The sequence below is a fragment of the Carassius carassius genome, chromosome 5 (genome assembly GCF_963082965.1).
Source record: "Carassius carassius chromosome 5, fCarCar2.1, whole genome shotgun sequence".
NCBI lineage: Eukaryota > Metazoa > Chordata > Actinopteri > Cypriniformes > Cyprinidae > Carassius > Carassius carassius.
In genome coordinates, this window is record NC_081759.1 from 19,153,275 (window position 1) to 19,159,461 (window position 6,187).

Here is a 6,187-nt window from a genome sequence, read left to right on the forward strand (position 1 = left end):
GTTTATTCGAATCCTGCCAAAATATGTATCATGGTTTCCAAAACACTAAGCAGCACCACTGCTTTCAACAGTGATAATAAAAATAAAGCTGAAGGATTTCTGAAGGATCATGTGACACTGAAGAAATGGAGCTGAAAATTCAGTTTTGCATTACAGAAATAAATTGCATTCTAAAATATATTAAAACAGAAAACAATTATTTTAAATATAATAATATTTCACAATATCTTTTACTGTGTTTTTGATCAGATTATGCAGCCATGGTGTGCATAAAAGAAGAAGAAAAAGAAAAAAAATATTATATTGGAGCAATTCTAGTAATTTCATGTTTAAAAACAAAAATTTGAGTGGAAATGACAAAAAAGTTGGTGTAGACTTTTTGAAAAACTTGCCTAAGCTCAAACTTTTAAACAATAGCGTATATACAAAACTTAACACTTTTTTTTGGTGCAATATTTAGCAAGTAGAATAGAAATACACATTTAGGACTAACGAGAAACCAAATATTGTATATGAACCCGAACATAAGAACAGACAATATTGTACAAAGAAAACCCTCATGCACCTGAGCAGAAAATGTCAGTCATGTTACAATTCACTTCAACAATAGTCCACACCATACAAGAGTTCCCTGCAGTCTTAAACACTATGTGAGAGGGTGTCACAATAACTGACACGTCATCCAGACCCTGTGCTGCCCCCGTAGCCCCTCTCTGAATGCTCATGTCCACACAGGTCTCACGACCAGCTGACCAGCACACCTGCTGGGTCCAAACCCATCTGCAACAGATTAGCCTTTCCTTCCACTACAACAGAGCCATTCCAGCCTCAAATAGTCCCATCACTTCCGCTAGAGCTGAGAGATTGCCTATCGACCAGACTTGACCTCACATCTTTATACATAAAGATATATGCAACGCGATTCTTTTTCCTGCCCACCATCGCACCTGCCTGCCCTCGAGAGAAGAGAGCCGCTCTCGCTGCTGTGAATGACTAAAGTGAGACGGTTATTATTTACGGCTGAAAGCAAAATTTCAATAATTGTGCGAGGAAAAAGTAGCGGGTTTCAAAGCACTTAATTTTTATGTGAGGTGGACCTTAGTCTCGACTCGAAGTGGTAATTGACGATATTTTAAACATGACCCGGACCTGTGCGAAATGGAAAGATAAAATACCGCCCAGAGATCACAATACAGCGCAGAATGTCGTGACAAAAGCGCAGCTTCGATGAAATGTCATCATTTCATCTTTTTGACCCAAGATGCTGTCGGATTCACTGGCTTTAACAAAAGCACAACACTAACAAAAGGTGTAAAATTCAGATTGAGGTGGAAAGCTTTTTATATTTTATTACCTGTTAAATGTATGCTTGAACACTCTGTTAATTATAACCTTCATACATTAAAAGGTCAGAACAGCCAGAACTTTACATTTGAAATAAAAGACAATCTATAAAAGCCACAGACCAGATGACAAGATTTGTGAATTCAGCAGCGTCCTTCACATTCACTTCAATTTCTCAAGTCTTCAGTGGAAAAGGGGGCTTTTAAGGCTAGTAAAGACAACCACCGCTGTCCTGACTTGGAGTGTTTTTATACCCATTTAAAGGAAATCTTTCTTTTGTAGCAGCAATCCACTCAATTTTCTAAATCAATATTGTGAAGATTTTAGTGTTTCTGGACACTTATGCATCCTTCGGTTTAGTAACGCGATGTTGATATACAGTAGGAGTAGGGCATCTGATATTAAGATATATAATAGACTGAATTCACGACTGCTCATCCAGGTTCAGTCATTTAAAGCTGGGAGGTTACATAAGGAGGTTTCATTTATTCTGCCTGAGAGTCACACATCACAACAAGTTACACTATTGATCAGCCACTTTAATAGACATTAATACGCAGCTACAAGTATTTCTGCTCATTCTGACCACACTAATATCTTATACTAGTATAAAACAGTATATATATCTAATAAAACAAATATATATGTATATATATTGACAGTGATGTCATCGTCCAGCTCAGCTCAGTTCAAATAATGATATTGTTATGTTTTTACTGTATTTTGGATTAAATAAATACAGCCTTGGTGAGCATAATACACTTTCTAAAATTTTTAAATTAAGGAAATTGTTGGAAGATTAAATGAAAAGAAATGGGAGCCCAAATGTGTCATGAACATGCACTATACTCCCACCACATCTCAGGTAAGTTTCGATTTTTGACACAAATATATAAAGACTTGACCCAGGTCTAACAGCTCAAATAGTCTGATAGCCTGTCCCCCATCGGATCTTAGGTCTTCAGAAGTTATAGATTGCAAGCAGTCTGTGCAGAAAATACTGCAGGTTTTGACTTACAAATCAAACGACTCAAGTGAAACCTAAAGCACAGGTGCAGGATGAATAAATAAATCTTTACTGTTGATTAATGCCATTAGTGTCAGTGCTGCTGTACTTATTAAGGGGCCAGAAACACAAGTGAAATATTCACTATACAAAAAGTAAGGTATTGAAATTTGAAGTGAAACACATCAACACACGCACATCCGCACGCAGCTCATACAAAGAGTTGCATGCGTCCACTGAAAACAGACAATTCTGGTTCGGTTTAAGCTCTTTCCTCCCATTACAAACCCCTACTTTCCTCTCTCTCCACTTATTTCCCCTTTTTCTTTTCTTTCAGCATGAAAACACACTTGCTTTTATTTTTGCGCTTTTCTTTTTTAATGTGAGCTGCGTGTTCGGCCTCTTTTTCTCCTCCTCAGTGTGTCTGTGCTCTATAATTACGGTAGTTTCTACCTACTGCGCCAAAGAGCGCCCACCCCTCTTCCTCCCCTCCCCGAGCGTCCGTGTCTCCCCATGCTTAATGTGACACCGTCAGTCAAAGCCTTTGGAGAGCAGCCGAGCAGAAATCAAAAGACAGGGATGAAGTGTAAGGGACAAAGAAGACAGTGGATGTGATAAACACAGAGAGAACCTGCGCGTTACCTGACAAGGGCCCTCTGCGCACAAAACCTGGTTCCTGCTGCTTTTCAAGGTGTAGGGAGTGTTTGCATCCCTGTATTCATCCGAGAGTGATTTCTCTAAATGAACTGAAGGAAAGCAATCCGTGTGACTCCTGCCAAAGTCCAACCTGTTATTTTGTGTCATCAAGTAAAAGACTGCAGAGATAGGAAGTTAGTTTGAGAAAAAAAAACACACACACACACTTTGATACAGTTAGTAATCTCTATTTACTGATACATGCTAAATATAGTTTTTTTTTTAAATGTGCAACTTTTCAACTAGATTTTAACTTGTTTTTCCTCATCTTTTTTGTCTTATGCATCTGCACAATCAAATCAGTAGGACTCAAGTAACCCTTCATCAACATCACAACAGATATGTTTTGTCTGATATCTGTCATTTACATTAATGAGAAGACCATCCTGCGGCATGAATATCTCAAGTAACTGTGGAGAAAGTTGTTATATTTAATTACTGCTGATTGAATATGCCTGTTGCAAAATTTCTGCAAAATTATATTATAATGCATTCAAGTCAGGTCGGAAAGATTGTAATAACGAGTTATGTGCACATGAACCTCACCACAAAGTCATAATCATTTTCTTTGCGCCCAGAGTTTCCAAGTTTGGTGTCAGTGAGAAAACATGTTAGACTTTTAGGCCTTCTCAACTTTTAAATACGAACTTCCCAGGAGGACTTGAAGGTTACTTTGTTTCTTGCACATTTTGAGACACTACAATTGAAATATCCAGCATTAAAAGCATATTCAGTTTTAACCTAAACCAATGCAATGGTTTATTACATTGTTGTATGTATCACAGCAGTTCAGAAATTAAATGTCTGATGAGTGGTGCTAAAACGTTAATACTTCAATGCGTGTGAAAATAATGTGCCACCTATATGAACCCTTCCAAAAACCAGCCGATAGTGTTAACAAAATTGAATGCAAAATATAAATGCATTTGCTGAGGCAACCAAGATATTTTAGCTAGCTTTTACAAGTTTTTGGGCTCTTTTATCATGACCGCCATTTCATGGGGACTTGCCCCCGAGAACTTTGCAACACTGACCACTTAGCAATGCTGTACCAAGTGAGCAACTGAGCAAGTTATAATTAAAAAGCAACACATATGGAGCTGGTTATGTGATGCATACAAAAAGAAAGTCTTAGTATGGTGGGGTTGAGGGGGGGGGGGGGGGTAGAAATATGAGTGAAAGGATCAAAGAGCCAAATCTGTGTTTGGTGGCTTTAAATGCACTTTAGTGACACAATCGACTGACGGTCAGTCATAAATACGCAAAATCCAAGCCTTTCAAGTACACATACCCCTGGTTGGGAATCACCTCCCCGTTCAAGAGATGACCATCAGATAATCCCTTCAAATGGCCATTGATTTCTTTAATCTGCCTATCATTTACACAAGGGCAGGTCTGCCAGCTACCAAACACTAAGTCACCTCTGTGTAAGATTAGTAATTCTAACACATATGTTACTTGTCTGCCTTTCAAATAGGTGAATCTCACCTTTCCCTCTGTCTCAGTGCTCTCTGACAGCTGGGCTGGAGCCTGAGGACAGGCTCTCTCAATGGAGACTTTCACTGGGCCCATCTGTCCCCTTCTGTTCTGCACATCTCAAACACACTGCCTGAGGATAACAGAGCAAAGCTCTCCACCTTCAGCGCACACATCATCTGGACAACATGAAAACTTGAATGAAACAATTGTTATTTCATTCAAATGTAAAAAAAAAAGTGTAATAATAAAATAATAACAATAATAATAATAATAATAATGTAATAACAAATATTTACCATTCGATTTATAAAGATATATAATTAATAACATTATTTACAGTTTATTTATATTTTATAATTAATAAAAATAATATTCATAATATATTTGATAATAAACTACATATAAGACAACAACGGCAATAATAACAAGTATATTAAATGTATTATAAAATATAAAATAATGTTAGAATATAAAATTATACAGTATATCTATCATTTTTGTTGCTTTTGTTATTTTATATTTAATATATATATATATATTTATTTATTATACATAGATTTCTCCTGCAATGATAAGTTAAGAATAATTTGGCCTTAGTGCATGACAACGAACTGTGTTCATCTTCATCCATTACACTGAGAAGCCGCGATGAAACATGAGCAGAACGACACAAATGAACTCTCACTGCACTCACAAACTCATAAAGGCATCAAAAAGGAGCAAATCAGGAAAAAAGATTAAAAACATCACATCTTGGTGACAAAAATGATCCCCCTTCACATTGACAGGAGCCCCCGCAGTTTGCCCCCCTTTCTTTTCTACCCATGCAGCCGTTAAAAGGCATCTGTCATTATGGCCCCGCTGAGGGGCAGACAAGTCCACTCTACTCTCGGGACCCGCCGTGAAAATCTCCAGCTTCCCCATGGCTGAGCCGAGCTTGACGCGAGTAAATGACAGGGTAGGGCCCCGTTCGGCCGCGTGGCATCCAGGGGCACTGCGCTCCCGTAACCCTACAATTAAACCTCTCCTGCAGAAATGGGAGGGGGCAGTGTTAAAGGAGGAGGACAACACAAAGAGAAAGTAAATCAAATGAACATTTAAGTGCAAAAATGATGCTAGTGGCATAGAGTCCAAAAAGAGGCTTCGTATTACAAGATGTGAATAAGGGCATGAGAAAGAATGCCACTTTTAGGTCTTTTTTCTCTGTACTTCTTTTTTTAATCAACCAGACACGTTTAGGATAGACACCAACTATGTCCAGCCTGAATGTTGTTGAAAGTTAGCGCTCCAGACAGGGTCAAGATGTGTGTGTGGGGGCTGTGTGTTTGAGGCTAAAATACTGCTAAGTGCTGTGTTTGGTTTTAAGGGAGGTGGGGTCGTGGTGTAAGTGCTGTGTGTGTGCTGCCGGGTGTATTGTGTTGAGTGTAAAAGGTCTGTGTACGATGGCTCAGTGGAGTGGGGAGCAATTCACTGCTCCACACCTCCCCAAAAATGATATCCTCCATTGTGTCATACGAACAACTGAAACCAAGCAGGACACAAACAAGTTCTGCAGTAGATCATTCCAAATGGAGGGTCTGCAAACTGTTCCACTCTCAAGGCCCTGGGGACTATGAACGAGAACAGAGACCGTCATTAGATCAGAGAGATAAACGACTGGCA

The 6,187-nt window shown here is 38.7% G+C and overlaps 1 long non-coding RNA gene across 1 annotated transcript; it reads right to left on the reverse strand.

The window, feature by feature from the left end:
* Nucleotides 1-2,467: 2,467 nt before the first annotated feature.
* On the reverse strand, nucleotides 2,468-4,682 carry LOC132140320 (uncharacterized). The gene is made up of 3 exons (XR_009433774.1): nucleotides 4,535-4,682; nucleotides 2,993-3,122; nucleotides 2,468-2,892 (listed from the first exon to the last, which is right to left on the reverse strand). It is a non-coding gene; the product is annotated as an uncharacterized LOC132140320 (long non-coding RNA).
* Between the last annotated feature and the right edge of the window lie 1,505 nt (nucleotides 4,683-6,187).